This window comes from Humulus lupulus, chromosome 1, assembly GCF_963169125.1.
Source record: "Humulus lupulus chromosome 1, drHumLupu1.1, whole genome shotgun sequence".
NCBI lineage: Eukaryota > Viridiplantae > Streptophyta > Magnoliopsida > Rosales > Cannabaceae > Humulus > Humulus lupulus.
The window spans coordinates 128,895,290-128,914,386 of NC_084793.1; positions in this window are offsets into that span (position 1 = coordinate 128,895,290).

Sequence of the window (19,097 nt, forward strand, 5' to 3'; positions counted from 1 at the left end):
TATCTTGCCCGTCTAACCCGTTCTTCATGGTTCCCTCCAATTTTCATGGGAAGATGGGCGTGTATTTTGACTGCTTCAATGTCCTTGACTAACATGAATGCACCCGAACTCGGGCCTGGGTACCCGCTAGCTCGTTTGGATGGTGTAACGCCCTACTTCCTTAGAGTCGTTACTAAGTGAGTTTTAAACATGCATTTAACTTGCTAATTGAGGTTTTAAGACAAAAGTGTAATTAAACTATAATCAAAGTCATAAACTTTGATAAAATAAACCATTTACTGAAAGTTATAAAGCGTTTAACATTTGAGATCCCAAAATCTTGTTTAGAAATATTTACAACTCAAAAGTATAATCAGAGTCGGCTAAACGACAAAATAGAATTTGGTACAAAGCATCTCCCAAAAATATCCCTGGTCGTGGCTGCCAGACAGACCAGACATGTACGCGCTGCTCGTCACGCTCTCCATACTCAAGGTTGATCGACTTTTCCCTTGCCCTTACCTGCACCATAGAGCACCCATGAGCCGAAGCCCAGCAAGAAAACCCTTACAAGAAAATAACATATGTATATTACACACTTAACATATAAACATGCTACCATCAGGCTAAACACATACGGCCATGCCGTCCCATGAGCTTACCAGGCCCTGGGTTCGCGGTCCACACCGTGAGGATATCTCAGGTATCCTCTAGGGTCTCGCCTTGGCAACTCTCACTCTATGTGCTAAAGGCTGCTCCCGTCCCCTGCCTTTCTCGGCCTTCGCCATTCCCAGCCCTTGCCGTTCCCAGCCCTTGCCGTTCCCGGCCCTTTCCGTTCATTCATTTATATGTACACTGTTGATGGTGAGAACTCGTCAACCAAGTTAAGTAAGAAAAATAGAAACGTAGAGATTATCAAAAGAAAAACTTTAAAGATCTAATTGGAAACTCAAAGAACACTTGCAGAAGAAAAATGGTGAACTGAATTTGTATTTCTTATGGTGTAGTGCTACAGTGTTTTTTCCAACCCCCTTCCAAGTAGAAGTGGAGTTCCTTTTATAGTGGGCTCTAATGGCCCCTGATACAATGTGGTCCAGGGGACCAGGTAGTACACAAGTACACTGTCAGGTGAGTGGTCTCAGGGGTAGTAGTGTCTGCTCCAATACATGATCAGGGTTGGTGGGAGCACCTCCACTTTAGTACTTGATTGTGCCTCCACTACTCGCCCAGTACGGGTGTCAGAGGAGTGGCTGGTGAGGACAACAACAGGTACCTCACTCGTACCACCACTACTTATCTGGCGTGGGTATTATGTCCGTACTCTAACTCCTTTTGGTTTGTTAGTGCGCTCCGTACCCATAGGAAAAATGGTGCCCCGTTGGTGGCACTAATCTTAGAGAGAGAGATGAGGCCTCTTCAACGAGGCCTGCTATGTATACGGTAAGACTTGACACCCATGTGTGAGTCGTTGATCTCACTTCATGAGATCAATGCCCTGTGGCCCCCATTTGGGAGGCGCAGGTGTGAGGCGGTAAGGACCCATGCAATGGCCGTGCCTTGCGAGGCTCCTAAGGGCGAGAGGCCTTGCTATGCTTGCCTCCTTGCGGCACGGATCCAGGCGTGTGAGGCGATGGCCTCCCAAGAAGGTGATGGCCTGAGGGCCTCGTGGAGGCGTAGGTGCATGAGGGCCTCGCGTGGCACACTTCCTGGGCACGCCCAATGGCCTCGCGAGAAGATGTTGGCCCGAGGGCCTCGCAGAGGCGCAAGCGTATGAGGGCCTTGCGCGGCGCATCTCCTGGGCACGTACGATGGCCTTGCGAGAAGGTGATGGCCCAAGGGCCTCGCAGAGGCGTAGGCGCATGAGAGCCTCGCGTGGCACAGCTCTTGGGCGCGCACGATGGCCTCGCGAGAAGGTGACAGCTCGAGGGCCTCGCGGAGGCGCAGGCGCATGAGGGCCTCACGTGGCGCATCTCTTGTGCGCACACGATGGCCTCGTGAGAAGGTGATGGCTCGAGGGCCTCGCGGAGGCGTAGGCACATGAGGGCCTCGCATGGCACACCTCCTGGGCACACCCAATGGCCTCGCGAGAAGATGGTGGTCCGAGGGCCTCGCGTGGCACACCTCCTGGTGCACGTCCAATGGCCTCGTGAGAAGATGGTGGCCCGAGGGCCTCGCGGAGGCGCAGGCGCATGAGGGCCTCGCGTGGCACACCTCCTGGGCACGCCCAATGGCCTCACGAGAAGATGGTGTCCTGAGGGTCTGGCGAAGGCGTAGGCGCATGGGGGCCTTAGCACGTGCTTTGGATCTTTTACAAGCATGGGATTTTGAGCATCCACACTTGTCCCCCAGTCTAGGAGAGGACCTTTAGGTGCTCTGGTAGACTCTTCTTTTTTATTCTTATAAATAGGTCCTCATGCCAAGCCTATTATTTACACTTCATCTCCTTAGCTTAGTGGCAATTAGATCCTTGCTCCTTTCAAGAGGTAAGGGGTTCAATCCAACACACCCTCACTTTTGCTATAGTTTCCTCCCTTTTTTTATATATATATATTTGAGCTAATTTTTGGTATGTTTATATCCCTTCGTATATTTGAAGGCTAACACATCTTTTTCGTTTATTTTTGCAGACGCGTATTTTCGACCACTTGCCTCTATTTGACCGCGATGGCGCTTCTGTCCCTCGACCTCCTTTTGACCACGTCAGCGCCCCATTTTACTTGCTTGAGGTATATTTTCTTTCTCCCTTATGTTTATATGGTCCACATTAGCACCACTCGGGATGGGGTACTTTGGCCTGATCTCGTCGTGAGTTAGCCTTGATGCATGCCCCTTTATTCACCCCCGTAGCGGGTCATTTAGAGCGTTTGTACCTAGAGGTTTTGAGCCAATTCCTTTGTGTTTTGTAGCAATCCTCTCATTTATACGTGAACCCTTTTTGCTTTTGGGACGAGGTCTCATGGCAAGTGAAGGTCTATTCGGCATTCCTCCGGGGGTTGAGTTTGTTGACTTGTCTTCAGACTCATAGTCCCCTGAGGAAAATCCTTACCAAGACCATGACACCTTAAGGCAGGCCCGTATTCGTCATCTTGAGCACATGGCTGAACTTAGGCGTAAAATTTGGGTGGTAGAGAGCGAAATTGACTCGGTATTGAGAGGAGACGGAGCACCTTTCCCTCCTGACCTTAGTGACCATGTAGCGAGCCTTAGGGTGACCCTTTTAGATTTGCAGGGGGAGTTGGAGTTTATGGAGGGACATCTTCCGCCTGAGCCTTCTAGCCCATCCTTGCCTGATGACTGTCATGGGGCCGCTTCTGCTTCTCTTCAACCCTTATTTTCGATCTTCCCTAGCTTAGCGCTTCCGCAGCCGATGCCCCGGTGGAAGACTCTTGCAAGGAAGAGAAAATGGAGGGTCAAGTGTTCTGTCTCTTCCTCACCTTTTTCTTTTGGTTTTGCAGATATGCCGAAGGGAGGACGATGACAGGTGTCCATTAATGACCAAGACGATGCCCCCCTATTGGCATCCACCCTAGTGTCCCGCGTGTCTGAAAATAAATTGATGGGAATTGTAGATCACTATCGTGTTCCTCTGGAGTACGCATTATACACCCCTTCGGACAAGTGCTGGGCTGACTGCCCTAGTCCTGGCTTCGTGGCCCTTAGCGAGCATATCCTGAAGGCGGGTGGTACCATCCCATTACACCCATTCTTCGTTGCGGTCCTCAACTATTTTCATCTCGCTCCACTTTAGCTGGCACCCAACAGTTGGCTGACCCTGAGCTGCCTCTTTATCGCGTTTGCGGAACTTGCCAAACGTGCTCCTACAACCCTAGAGGTGCACTTCCTGTACAATATCATGCCCTCTCCCAAATCTAAGGGCTTTTATTACCTGCAAAAAGCCAATAATGAAGTCCCTTTGATAGAGGGCGCAGTGTCCAACCCGGGGTCCTGGAAGCATGACTTTTTCTTTGTGAAAGGCCCTTTTTCTGTTCGTGAGCACTTCCGTTCTGCTCCCAGTAAGTACCTCGAGCCACCTTTTCTTCTCTTTTTTTTTTTGTTGAAACTTATTGTTTTATAACTTATGTTTGTGTTGACAATGGTGTGGATCGTGCAGAGCAGTTCGCCATACCTGTAGTTGTTGGGTCGGAGGCGAATATCGTGAACGATCTTATCAACGCTGACCCCACCGTGAAAAAGGCTGCATACCTATTCACTGTGGAGAATCTTAACCTCCACGAGCTATCCCCGGTTTCAGATCCTAGGTTGCTGTGGACTATTTCTGGGTCAAAAAGGACGCAGACTGCCTCGACGGAGCCTCGTTCGGGTGAAGGTGAGGCCGAGGGCGTGCCGGAGTGAGTCTCCCTTGGACACGGGCAACCTTACCAGCTATCTTCGTCCCCTAGGGGATGTCCTCCCTTTGTCCCTTTCGGCCTTGAAATGGCTTCCCAATCCCAAGGTCAACAGGCCATGCCGAGGCATTTTGTTTGCCCCGACCCCGCGGACTTTGATGGTTTTCATCAGGCTCCCCTCGACCCTGGTCCATCGGGGGCTTACTTTCCCGATATTCTTGCACCCCCTCCTGATCTACCCGGGGCTCATTCTTCCGATCTTCCCGCGCCCCTTCCTGTTTCGGCGAGTGGGTTGTCTGTCCTTACCCAGCCAGGTACCCTTGGCTCAGAAGGGGTACCCTGGGTGGGTCGCATGGCGACCTCTTATGGGCGGCGGTATGTCCAGATCGCCTCAGGCCTCCCCAAAGCTGATTGGAGTGACCTTGGGAGTTTCACTATGTCGGACCTTGGGGAGACTCTCACGCGCTCTACTGCCTGGGTGAGTTCAGGCATCTTATGTCGGCATCATATCTTTTTATTCTTTTCTCTTTGTTACTTATCACTGTTGTTGTCATTTTTCTTGTGTAGGCCTATACCGTGGCGCAGCAGTTTGCCGACTCAGCTCACAACCTTTCTGTGTCGAGTATAGAGAGGGAATGTCTTGTGGCCCGGGTCCAGGAGCTTGAGAGAGAGCTTGATGAAACCAAGTCTAGGCTAGAAAAGGCCTTGGCAAAAATTTCTGCCCGTCAAAGAGGAAGAAGAAGGAGGTTGTCAAGGCCATGATGTTGCAGGAAAGGGTCACCAGCCTAGAGGGCGAACTCCAGGGTGCCAAGACTACCTCGGCTGCGTCGCAGGAGAGGGTCGCTTCCCTAGAGGCCGAGCTTGAGGTTGCTAAGGCTGTTGTAGTTGCGTCGCAGGAGAGGGTTGCCTCCTTAGAGGCGGACAGGGCAGCCATTGAGTATAGGTCTATAGAGCGCGCCCTCTATGGTGTATGGAGGCAGGATCCAAACTTCGATTTCTCCTCCTTTGGTGAGCACGCCGTCGCACGGGCGGCTGGGTGGAACGCCCGGGGCAGGAGGCCCTGAGATCGTTATTTCATAATTTTTGCCAGTTAGCCCACTGTGGCTGTATGCTCATTTGAGCCTTGTTGTGCTTGTAATAATTTTTTTTTATCTTGCCATGTTACTGAGACTCTTTTTTAATATATACATATGCGGTTATTCATCTCTTATTCCTCTATGTTTGAGGTCTTTTTGAGCCCGTATGATGGGGTTTGGTAGGTTCCCCTCTTTTATTTATCAGGCTAGAGGTCCTTTGGAGCCCATGTGAAAGGGTTCAATGGGTCCTTTTTTGGTGCCTCTTGATTATTTTTATAAGGATATATTGACCCCTTGGGTTCTAGCTATTCTTTTATATATTTTTGCGCGCGCTTATTATTTTTTGCGAGAAGCGTCCTTCTCGTCATTATTCATAGTACTATTTTTGCAAGGGCCTCTTTTAGGACCCTTTTTGGCTAGACGGCTTGGTAGCCACTCTAGGCTTATTGGACCTTTTGGCCTCCTTGATGTTCATAAGGGTAGTTAATCCTTGTGAACTTCAGGAGATGCCTTGCGAGGTCTCCTCCCTGTTTGTTAAGGTTCACCATGCATTTTTTTTTTAAAGAATTCGTTTAAGGCCCTGATACAAGGGGTTCTTTTTAGGATCCTCCTGATAGAGGGTCCTTTTTAGGATCTTCTTGATACGATGAGTCCATTTTAGGATCCTCCTGTTAGAGGGCCCTTTTTAGGATCCTCCTGATAGAGGGTCCTTTTTAGGATCCTCATGTTAGAGGGTCCTTTTTAGGATCCTCCTGATAGAGGGTCCATTTTAGGATCCACCTGATAGAGGGTCCTTTTTAGGTTCCTCTTGTTTGCTATATGCTTTGCCTTCACGGGCCACTATTCCCCCCCAAGTGTCTGGTGAAGTTTATTTCAGCAGGCACTTTGATTGAAGCTCACATAAAGGAGAAAAATAGCATGCAAAGATGTGAACAGTTTCATTCATAGTAGGCAGGTTACAATGATATATGTATATATATATATAAAGTTTACATCTTCTTGAGAGGTTATCTAGGCACCCTCCTTGATTCTTGTCTACTGAGCTAACATAACACGTAACAAACTAAGCACGGATACTGCTTGCATTGGATGTGGAAGTCTCATTGGTAGTAATTCTTGAGGTGCTCCGCATTCCATGCCCGAGGCACGACGGTGTCGTCCATGCGCGCCAGCTTATAGGTGTTTGGTGGTATACACTGAGCGACCTGGTAGGGTCCTTCCCAGTTCGCTCCCAGTACCCCCGCCCCCAGGTCTCGCATGTTTGGGAGTACTTTCCTCAATACTAAGTCTCCTACCCTGAAATTTCTCTCCTGCACCCTTGATTTGTAATACCTCGCTGCCCGCTGCTGATACGTAGCCAGCCTTAATTGTGCCCTTTCTCTCTTGGCTTCCAGCAGGTCCAAGTTCTCGACCAACGCTGTGGTGTTAGCTTGGTCATCGTATGCTTGTGTGCGGAAGGAGTTAACCTTCATTTCTACCAGAAGGATAGCCTCGCAGCCGTAGGCCAAGGCAAAGGGTGTTTCCCCAGCGGTGGAACGGAGGGTGGTCTTGTAGGCCCAGAGCACATTCGAGAGTTCTTCAACCCAGGCCCTTTTCAATTTCTCCAACTTAGTTTTCAAGTTCCTTTTCAGGATCTTGTTGATGGCCTTTACTTGCCCATTAGCTTGGGGGTGTACTACTGCGGAGAAACTCCTCCTGATTCCTTTTGCCTTGCAGTAGTCCTCGAACACTCCTCCTTCAAATTGCGTTCCATTGTCAGAGATGATCTTGTAAGGTACTCCGAATCTGCAAACAATATATTTGTTGACGAAGGTGGCCGTTATATTGACTAAAGGCTCCGCTTCCACCCACTTAGTGAAATAGTCGACCGCTACCACCGTGTATTTGTCTCCTCCTCTTCCGGTTGGCAGTGCCCCTATCAAGTCAATCCCCCACACAGCAAAGGGCCATGGGCTGGTCATGCTCACCAGCTCATTTGGTGACTTCCGTGGGTAAGTCGCATGTCTCTGGCACTTGCACACTTTCTCGCGAAGTCACTCGCGTCCTTCTCCATGGTAGGCCAATAATACCCCTGGCGGACAACCTTTTTTGCCGTGGACTGCCCCCCAGCATGGTTCCCACATTCCCCTTCGTGTATCTCTTGTAAAAATTTTGACGCTTCTACCTTATCAACGCACCGCAGGAGTGGGGTAGAGAAGCCTCTCTTATACAAGATCCTGTCTACTAGGGTGTACTGGGCGGCTTTGTAAGCCAGTCTGCAGGCCTCCTTCTTGTCCAAGGGCGAGGTCCCGTCATTCAAGTACCTCCTAATGGGGGCAAACCATGGCTCCTCGGAGCTTTTGACCGTGTTGATCCTCTCTTCGGCTATGCTTGGCTTGGGGAGATATTCGACCGGTATAGACTCAAGCGTATCTTCGTCTCGCGTGGAGGCGAGTTTCACGAGTTCATCGGCGTTCGCATTCTGCTCCCTAGGGATCTGTTCTATCGTGTATTTTTCGAACTGGTCCAAATACTCCTTCACCTTGGAGAGGTATGCAGCCATTTTTGGACCTCTAGCTTGGTATTCGCCCTTCACCTGAAACACTACCAGCTGTGAGTCACTAAAGACATGCAAGTGGGATACCTTTAATTCCTTAGCTAACCGCAGGCCAGCCAATAGCGCCTCATATTCTGCCTCATTGTTGGAAGCCTCGAATCCAAATCTCAAGGCGTAATACATCTTGTGCCCTTCAGGTCCCATAATCACTATGCCAGCACCGGTCCCCCTTCGTTAGACGCCCCATCTACATGGAGGCTCCATTCTTCGGGGTGCCTCTCCTCTTTAGGTGTCGGTTCCTTCTCCTCTATTTCCCCTCCTCTTGGGGTCGGTATGTGAACTCGACTATAAAGTCTGCAAGTACCTGCCCATTGATGGAGGTCCTTAGGGTGTAAGTGATGTCGAACTGACTCAATTCAATCGACCATTTTAACAATCTTCCTGAAGTTTCTAGCTTGTGCAAGACTTGACGCAGAGGGGTGTTGGTGAGCACCTCAATCGCATGAGCATGAAAATAGGGCCTCAATTTTCGAGAAGCCACTACCAGGGCATATGCTAACTTCTCTATTTCCGGGTACCGGGTTTTCGCATCTACCAACCGCTTACTCATATAGTAGACAGGGTGCTGGTGCTTCTTCTCCCCCTTGACCAAGGCAGCGCTTATGGCATACTCAGATACAGCTAGATACAGGTACAACTTCTCCCCTTTTTCTGGCTTGGCCAAAATGGGCAGCCTTCCAAGGTGCTCCTTCACCTTGGTGAAGGCATTCTGGCATTCGTCATCCCAAGCGAACTTTTTGTTCCCTTTTAGGATGTTGAAAAAGGGAGGCATTTGTCAGTCGACCTGGAGATGAATCTATTGAGGGTTGCCACTCTCCCCGTCACGCACTGCACCTCTCTTTTGCTCCGTGGTGGGCTCATCTCCAGCAAGGCCTTGATTTTTTCAGGATTAGCCTCAATACCTCGGGAATTCACCATGAAACCCAGGAACTTTCCTGATGAAACTCCGAAGGTGCATTTGAGTGGGTTCAGCTTCATTCTGTACTTGTGAAGGGTGCTGAACATCTCCATGAGGTCGCTAGTGAGCTCTTCCGCTTTTTTTGTCTTTACCAGCATATCATCCACGTACACTTCCATCTTCCTTCCTATTTGATTTGTGAACATTTTGTTCACCAACCTCTGGTAAGTGGCACCTGCATTTTTTAAACCAAAGGGCATCACTTTATAGCAGTATAACCCCTTGTCTGTTATGAACGAAGTGTGCTCCTTGTCAGCAGGGTTCATGGGTAATTGGTTATACCCTGAATATGCATCCATGAAGCTAAGTAGCTCGTGTCCCGCTGTGGTGTCTACCAACTGGTCTATCCTAGGAAGCGGGAAGCTGTCCTTAGGGCAGGCCTTGTTGAGACTGGTAAAATCCACGCAAGTCCTCCATTTTCTGTTGGGCTTCGGGACCAGCACTGGGTTCGACACCCATAGTGGGTAAAACGCCTCTCGAATGAACTTGTTCGCCTTCAGCTTGTCAACCTCCTCTTTTAGGGCCGCGCATCTTTCTGGGTCTAGTGCTCTCCATTTCTGCCTCACCGGCCTTGCTTTCGAGTCGATGTTCAGGTGGTGGCACATGACCGCTGGGTCTATCCCTACCATATCCTCGTGACTCCAGGCGAATACATCGAGGTTGGCTTTTAAGAACTCTACTAGTTTCTCCTTCATGTCATCAACAAGGTTTTTTCCTACTTTCAACTTCCTCAACGGCTCATTCATGACTGTTACTTCCACCAATTCCTCTACTGGTTCAGCTCTGGGCTCTTCTATGACTCGTGGGTCCAACTCGCTTGGGTTAGTGCCTTCATGCACAACCATCGCCATAGGTGTTGTCAGCTTTGTGGCTGTGCAGAGGGAAGTGTTATAGCATTCCCTCGCTTCCTTCTGCTCTCCTTTCATGCATGCTATTCCCCTGGGAGTTGGGAATTTCATAGCTAAATGATATACAGAAGTTATCGCCTTCAATTCTCTTAGGGAAGGTCTCCCTAATACCACGTTGAAGACTGAGGCGCAATCCACCACAACGAAGTTTGCCATTATGGTGGTTTGTCTGGGTAGTTCTCCCATAATAAGGGCTAACTCGATTGCCCCCAGGGGCTGTATCGAATCTCCCGTAAATCCATACAAAGACATAGTGCAAGGCTTTAGGTGACAGAGGCTTAGTCCCATCTTCTCCAGCGCTGGGCGATACAAGATGTCCACAGAGCTTTCGTTATCCACCAAAACCCGATGCACCCTCATGTTAGCAAGCTGGACTGTCAACACTAGGGGGTCATTGTGGGGCAAGTGTACACCTCGAGCATCTTCTTCGGTGAAAGTTATTGAGTCATTTTCACCCTTGAAACTCTTCGGGGGGCGCTGCTCCAGACTCAGGACGCACAGTGGTGGACTTCGCCTGGCCTCCCTAGCATATCTATCTCGTCCCTTCCTTGATTTGCCCCCGAATCCTGGTCCTCCAAAGATGGTCCTAACCTCTCCTTGCACTTCTGGGGCTACTTCTCGCACTCACGGTGAGGATGCTCCTTCTTCGGGCCTATGGTTCTCCTTGCGCACATATCTGCCCAAATGCCCCCTGCGGATGAGCTCCTCAATCTCCACCTTCAAATGGTTGCATTCCGCAGTTGTGTGGCCTATATCTTTGTGATACTGGCAATACTTGCTGGGGTCTCTTTTAGACTAGTCTTTTTTCATTGGCGGGGGCCTTCTGAAAGGGACTTGATTTTCGTTAACGAAAATATGCTCTCTCGCATGAGTGAGGTCAGTATAATAGGTGTAGGGGCCTTGTCTGCGCTCGTCAGAGCGCTGATGCTTTCGAGGTCGATCATCCCTTGCCCCCTCATAGACCCTCTTTTTCTTGGCATTGCCTTGGTTCTCCAAGATTGAGGGCTTCGGTGAATTTTGGTCTTATCCGGCCTTGAGGCTCTCGTGACCTACTTCCACGCGAATATACTTTTGCACCCGCTCGTAGAAATCATCCAAATCCGTGACCTCCCTCTTGACCATGTTATCCCATAATTTTCTTCCTGGGCGCACTCCAGCTGTGATGGCCATTTTCAGCTCTCGGTGGGTCAGGCTCCCCACTTTAGCAGCCTCCATATTGAACCTGTGAATGTAGCTCTTTAGACTCTCGTTTTCTCCTTGCTTCACATTGGCAAGGCCGGTGCCTGGCATCGTGTAGTCCCGCACGGCGTGGTGCTGTTGGAGGAATTCATCGGAAAAATGTTGCCAGGACCTGATGGACCCCGGTCTAAGTCTTTTGAACCATTTGTACGCAGGTCCTTTCAATGTGACAGAGAAGCAGTGGCATCTGGCCCCACTACAAATTCCCCTCAGTTTCATCAGATCGTTAAATGCGTCTAGATGGTATTTTGGATATGTGCTTCCTTCGTAGGGGGTCATATGGGGCTCCTCAAAGTTGGCTGGGAGCCAGATGGCTTGGATCTCCCTGATGAAGGGTGACTCATGATCGAATTCTTCCTCAAAAGCTTGGCCTCCGGAGGCGGTGATGATTTTGCTTCGTAGGCTCCTCATTTCTGTGTCGAGGTCCTGCCTCCTCTTGCTTAGGGAGTCTCTCAAAGCGGACGGGTTAAGATCCCTCTTTCCTTTGCCTTCTCGGGGTACCATAGGGGGTGTGGTCCTTTTACCCGCCCTCTTTTTGTTGAGCTCCTCTCGTAAATCTGAGGGTGCTCTCTTTGAGGTGACCTCGTCATCGTTGCGAGGGGCAGCATTGGTCTTCGGCTCTAGCTTCTGGGGTTGTTTCGGTGGTCCGGGATGTTCGCGCTGCTTCGTTCGGGGGGTGTTACTAGTGGAGAGTCGTGTCTTTCTGTCATCTACTGGGATAGTGGTTTCTACCCCCCTCTGGTCTCTCTCTTTGCGCTTAGGGAGTGTCACATTTGATCGCCCTTGCAATGGCCCATTTAGCACCTCTTGCATGTTTTCTAAGGTGTTTTCTAGCCTCTGATTCTTGTGGTGAAGTTCTCGTATCTCGTCTTCATAGAATTGAGACTTCGAGCTTGAGCTGATGGAGTGGACCCGAGGGTGCTTGTCAGCCCAGCGCTTCGATGGGCTTGGATCCTGCTGACTAGGGTTTGGCTCTTGCGGCGGCTTTGGAGGCAAGAACTCATCGGTGCCCCTTGCCAGGGCAGTCACCGACCTTGGGCGATCCTCCTTAGGTGGGACTGCCGGGGACGAGGCCTCCCTTTCGTCTCTGGGTGCCTCAGGCTCCCTTGGGGCCTCCATGTTTGCAGGTGGAGGAGGATCCCTCATGGAGGCTTTTAGCTAATCTCCGTCAAGGTGGACTTCCACCTCGTGCGGCTCTCTCAGCCGTTTCGAACGTCGCGACATTTTTTCTTATCAGAATCGACGGAAGAACAGTGACTTGCAATCTATCCTTCCCACAGACGGTGCCAAACTGTTGACGGTGAGAACTCGTCAACCAAGTTAAGTAAGAAAAATAGAAACGTAGAGATTATCAAAAGAAAAACTTTAAAGATCTAATTGGAAACTCAAAGAACACTTGCAGAAGAAAAATGGTGAACTGAATTTGTATTTCTTATGGTGTAGTGCTACAATGTTTTTTCCAACCCCCTTCCAAGTAGAAGTGGAGTCACTTTTATAGTGGGCTCTAATGGCCCCTGATACAATGTGGTCCAGGGGACCAGGTAGTACGCAAGTACACTGTCAGGTGAGTGGTCTTAGGGGTAGTGGTGTCTGCTCCAGTACATGATCAGGGTTGGTGGGAGCACCTCCACTTTAGTACTTGATTGTGCCTCCACTACTCGCCCAGTACGGGTGTCAGAGGAGTGGCTGGTGAGGACAACAACAGGTACCTCACTCGTACCACCACTACTTATCTGGCGTGGGTATTATGTCCGTACTCTAACTCCTTTTGGTTTGTTAGTGTGCTCCGTACCCATAGGAAAAAGGGTGCCCCGTTGGTGGCACTAATCTTAGAGAGAGAGATGAGGCCTCTTCAACGAGGCCTGCTATGTATATGGTAAGACTTGACACCCATGTGTGAGTCGTTGATCTCACTTCATGAGATCAATGCCCTGTGGCTCCCATTTGGGAGGCGCAGGTGCGAGGCGGTAAGGACCCATGCAATGGCCGTGCCTTGCGAGGCTCCTAAGGGCGAGAGGCCTTGCTATGCTTGCCTCCTTGCGACACAGATCCAGGTGTGTGAGGCGATGGCGCGATGGACTCTCGAGAAGGTGATGGCCTGAGGGCCTCGCGGAGGCGTAGGTGCATGAGGGCCTCGCGTGGCACACTTCCTGGGCACGCCCAATGGCCTCGCGAGAAGATGTTGGCTCGAGGGCCTCGCGGAGGCACAAGCGCATGAGGGCCTTGCGCGGTGCATCTCCTGGGCGCGTACGATGGCCTCGCGAGAAGGTGATGGCCCGAGGGCCTCGCGGAGGCGTAGGCGTAGGCGTAGGCGCATGAGGGCCTCGCGTGGTGTAGCTCCTGGGCGCGCACGATGGCCTCGCGAGAAGGTGACAGCCCGAGGGCCTCGCGGAGGCGCAGGCGTATGAGGGCCTCGCGTGGCAGACCTCCTGGGCACACCCAATGGCCTCACGAGAAGATGGTGGTCCGAGGGCCTCGCGTGGCACACCTCCTGGGCACGCACAATGGCCTTATGAGAAGATGGTGGCCTGAGGGCCTCGCAGAGGCGCAGGCGCATGAGGGCCTCATGTGGCACACCTCCTGGGCACGCCCAATGGCCTCGCGAGAAGATGGTGTCCCGAGGTTCTAGAGAAGGCGTAGGCGCATGGGGGCCTTAGCACGTGCTTTGGATCTTTTACAAGCATGGGATTTTGAGCATCCACATACACATAATATAACTAAATAGATACTTAAATATATATAAATTCAATCAAAGGGCTACACCCTGCAACACAGTTATATAGGGCCGAGCCCTGCAACACAATCATATAGGGCTGTGCCCTGTAACACAATCATATAGGGTCGTGCCCTGCAACACAAACTCTATGGGAACAGTAGTTTTCTTACCTGTGTCCCGAGCTTTCCAAGCACTAATGTCCCGAGCACAGTCCCCTAGTCCGAGCCTCGCAGAAACCCTAGTCACAACGCACCAACAATATCCATCCATCAAGTTCTAATCCATTAAATAACTTTGGGTCAAAATTCTAGTCTCCGGGACATTTAATTCTATCAGTCCGAGTGATAAAATCCATCCCAAACCTTAACTATTGAATTCCCGAGCCTAAAACCTCTTTAAAGCCCAAAAATGCACTAAGTGTCACGGCCCTAAGAACTCATGCCGCGGCCCCCAGCTCAACCCGAGGCCCTGCCTCATTTCAGCCTACACGCGCCGCGGCCCTTCCTGAAGGGCGCCGCGACGCGCCTCCATTTCCAAACACCCCTATGTTCTAAGGGGTTGCTGCTCAGCAAGAAAAATGTCATGGCCCGACCCCTCGAGCCCAGAAAATCTCACCATTTTTACCACAAAAAGCAATCCAATTAACCCCAAAATCAAACCAACAATCCAAACCATTAATCACAGAAGCTCTACTATGTTTTCAGTAGCGAAACCTAACAAAGAACTAGCTCAAAACCTCATCAAATCTCAAGAATGATCCTTCACCCAACACTCATGCAAAACTCTAACATTTCAGCAGAAAACTAGTTGCAATTCAACACAACTCAATCAAATTAAAAAGCTTACCTTAGGCAGAAGAGAGTCCCTAAATCAGTTCTCTAGGCTCCAAGCCTCTAGCTCCCAAATGCCCAAGGTTTTTGGTTAGATTCACCAAGGTTTCCCCGAGCTTCTAAAGGATGAAACTCCAAGAGAGAGAGACAGAAGAGGGGGGGGGGGGGGGGGGGGGTCGGTTCCTTTTTTTTTTTTTTTTTTCCTAAAGGCTTCTTTTGGTTTTTTTTTATTTAACTCAAGTTCCTAAGGTTACCTTAAGGCTCGGGGTACCAAAAACGTCCCCGAGGGCAAAATGGTAAATTTCCCAAATATTCCCTCCTAAACATTCTATCTTCAAATATATCTCCAAATATTTATTTCCATAACCCGATAACCCCATAAAATGTCTAATACCCGAAATACCCCTCGACTCACCTCGAGTCGGATTTTCGACCCCGTTGTGACTTTCTAGCTAACCGCTCCCTTGGACAATCTCGGATCGTGCAACACAGATATATCACAAATATATCACAATTATTACAAATATCACATTTATGCCCTCAACGGACTAAAATTACTGTTGACCACGATTTTGGCCAACGACGAGTAGACGTCAAAACTACAATAAACCTTCAAGAGAAAAATACGACACTGATAGTTTTATAGTGGTTCAGCCCCAATTTATTGGTAATAGCCTAATCCACTTGGAGTTGTGATATATATATCCTACACTTAAGATCAGATGAACTTGAGTCAACTGAGTTTCTTAAGTGTAAGTAGAAAAATACATAGTTTCTCTCTCTAAACTCTCTCAGAAAATCCCCCAAGAATGCCCCAAGTAACAGTCCCAAAGTCTCCAAACTAGAGAGTTTTCCTCAGTCTAAAAAGATCATATCTCCATAAATGATGCCATGAGCCATTTATTTATAGGCTCAAGGATCGTACATCAGATATATCCCTTTGACCGGGTCCTTGGTTCTTCCAACCGACTTTAATTAATAAAGTATAAATGAATTTAAATTATAATAATATAGCTATTATTCTGGGATATCTGAGAGATTCCCGCGGTAGTTGAGAATGATTCGGGTCGAAGCTGTTACTGAGGCTTTTCTGAAGAGTCACTAGACGGTAACTTCTGAGATTCTGATCCGTGGACCGACCAAATCAATCCCCAAAGTGACTGGTCGGCCAAGACAACTCACCGGTCGGCATAGGCAAAGCACTCCTCTGGTCTAACATGACACATCTTTGGTCTAGCATGATACATCTCTGGTCTAGCATGACACATCTTCTGGTCTAGCATGACACATCTCTGGTCTAGCATGACACATCTTCTGGTCTAGCATGACACATCTCTGGTCTAGCATGACACATCTTCTAGTCTAGCATGACACATCTCTGGTCTAGCAAAACACTTTACTGGTCGGGCAAAACAAATGACTGGTCGGCCAGAGCATTTTACTGGTTAGTCAAAAATCTTTATCGGTCGGAAAAAAATTCTACCTGGTCGGTCAAATCACTTCCAAACCAGATAAATAATTTTCATGACCAGAAATATCACAACTCTGAAGAGCCAATACATTTATTGACTATTAATGTGTCATTTATTGACCATGCATTGCCACTTGTCACTTCTGATTGCCACGTCATCAAATTGAATTTTTGGGGATAACATTTGCCCCCCAAGTTTATTATATGATTTACTCGTATGATAAACTTTTTCTCTAGCAAAATGTTTTTGAGGTCATCCAAAAGCTTCCATTCGGTCAGTAACTTTCACTTTTGTAGTAAACCCACAATTAAACTTTTCTTTTGAATTCTTCAAATTCCATTTTTTGATCTTGTTGTAGTACCCCATGAGTAGGAAAACATGTTTGTGCTCCATGCTCTTGAGATTTGTTGTCGCCTTGGATATTCTAGCCGATCGGTCATTTTCTTGGCCCCTTGAATGAGTGTGTGACTAATAGGATAGGATTAGCTCTTCGGTCCCTTCTCAACTCCTCAGAAACAGCTTGGTCGTTCGGAACATACACTCATTTCTTCAAACCGCTTGGACACTCGGACATGCAGCCTCGGACGCAGCTTCTCGGATGCTCAGCCAGCAGCTCCCTGGACATGCACCCCAACACTCGGACATCACCCAGCCGCTCGGACACACGGATTGCTGCTCGGACACGCACCTTGCTCCTTGGATGCAACACCATCGCTTAGCCGATCGGACATGCTCAATCCGCTCGGACACGCTGCCAGCATCCGCTCGGACGCACCCTCCAGGCTGTTCGGACACGCCCCATCCGATCGGACACAACACCATCACGACACAACCCCAGATGTGCCAACTCCTCGGATGCCCCTCAGCTTCTTTGGATGCACCAGCTTCCTAGCTCCTTGGGTTTGTACAAAACTTTATGGTTTCTTTGTTAACTTGAAACATTCTAAGTCCTTTAGACTTAAAAATGTTATAAGTTTTTTTGTGAATAGTAAAGTCACTCTGATGTATGCCTTATAATTTCGTATGAGTACTTTAGTTTTCTAACTTAGAAATTCTAGACATTTCATAAGTCCATACTAAGTATACTTTCTCACACTCTTATTGCTCTAACATTTTATGAGCATAATGTTTATTGTCACACGAATATCTGCTTCTAACTTGAAATTTTGAAAAATTCCAAGTTACTTAAGCTTTGTCAAACAAGTTAGCTTATTGGCCTTTTTTGACTTCAAAATTTTACAAGTCAGCTTAAAAACAAATATGTTTACTCGTGCTCTTATTGCCTGTGTTAAATTATATACCAGCATACCCCATGTGCCCCCCAATCGATTGAGGGTTGAAAGATCCTGGGTCACTTGCTATTTGACCGAATCTGTTCGAGTAGTTAATTACTCATGAAACACATAGAATATTTGGAAAATATTCGAGCAATTGAATACTACTTGAATGTATCGACCCGTTGAACACTGTCTGATCTTACCGACCAGTTGAACACTGTCTGATCTTATCGACCAGTTGAACACTGGTCGGATAATTAACACACAGGCACATTTGTAGCAAGAATCGTCCACGCTACTCGTAGTCTCTTTTATTACTCGTAAATTAAAAAGGACAAAACGTGTCTAATAACGAGTCTTAAACAACAAAAATTGTTCAAAATAAATGACTGGTCAGCAAATAACCAGCTCATAAACCAAATTTAAATAACAAGTTAAACAACTTGAAATTAAACTACCACTCTGAAAGCGATATTTAGTGATAATATATCCTTCGATGCTCATCATTTCAGTGGTTCTTGATCAAGCTCCGTTCACCCAATATGATCCTAGCACTCCAACTTATGTCAAAGTATCTGGGCATACCTTTAAGGGGATCATTTGGAGAACTTAGGACTGTTACTTAGGGCATTCTTGGGGAATTTTGACATAAATGATCCCCTTAAAGGTATGCCCAGATACTTTGACATGAGCTGGAGTGCTAGGATCAGATTGGGTGAACGGAGCTTGATCAGGAACCACTGGAATGACAAGCATCGGAGGATATATTATCACTAAATACCGCTTTCAGAGTGGTAGTTTAATTTCAAGTTGTTTAACTTGTTATTTAAATTTGGTTTATGAGTTGGTTATTTGCTGACTAGACATCTATTTTTGAACAATTTTTGTTGTTAAAGACTCGTTATTAGACATGTTTTGCCCTTTTTTTTTACAAGTAATAAAAGAGACTACGCGTAGTGTGGTCAATTCTTGCTACAAATGTGCATATTTGTTAATTATCCGAACAATGTTTAACTGATCGATAAAATAGGACAGTGTTCAACTGTCGGTACATTCAAGCAGTGTTCAACTGCTCGAATATTTTCCATATATTTTATGTGTTTCACGAGTAATTAACTGCTCGAACAGATTCGGTCAAGTAGCAAGTGACCAAGGATCTGTCAACCCTCAATCACTTGGGGGGCACATGGGGTATACTCGTATATAATTTAACACAGGAAATAAGAGCACGAGTTAAGATATCTATTTTTAGGCTGACTTGTAAATTTTCGAAGTAAAAAAAGACCATTAAGTTAACTTGTTTGACAAAGCTTAAGTAACTTGGAATTTTTAAAAAATTTCAAGTTAGAAGCAGATATTCGTGTGACAATAAATAATATGCTCATAAAATGTTAGAGCAATAAGAGTGTGAGAAAGTATACTTAGTAGGGACTTATGAAATGTCTAGAATTTCTAAGTTAGAAAACTAAGTACTCATGCGAAAATATAAGGCATGCATCAGAGTGACTTTACTATTCACAAAAAACTTATAATGTTTTAAGTCTAAAAAGACTTAGAATGTTTCAAGTTAGCAAAGAAAAGTAAAGTATAAATGCCAACAGCTCGGCTGTACGAGAAAAATATCAAAGCTGCTAAGCAACAATTTTCTTCACAAAAGTATAAGAAAAAAGAGTAAACTACTGGACAGGTACAAAGTTTAG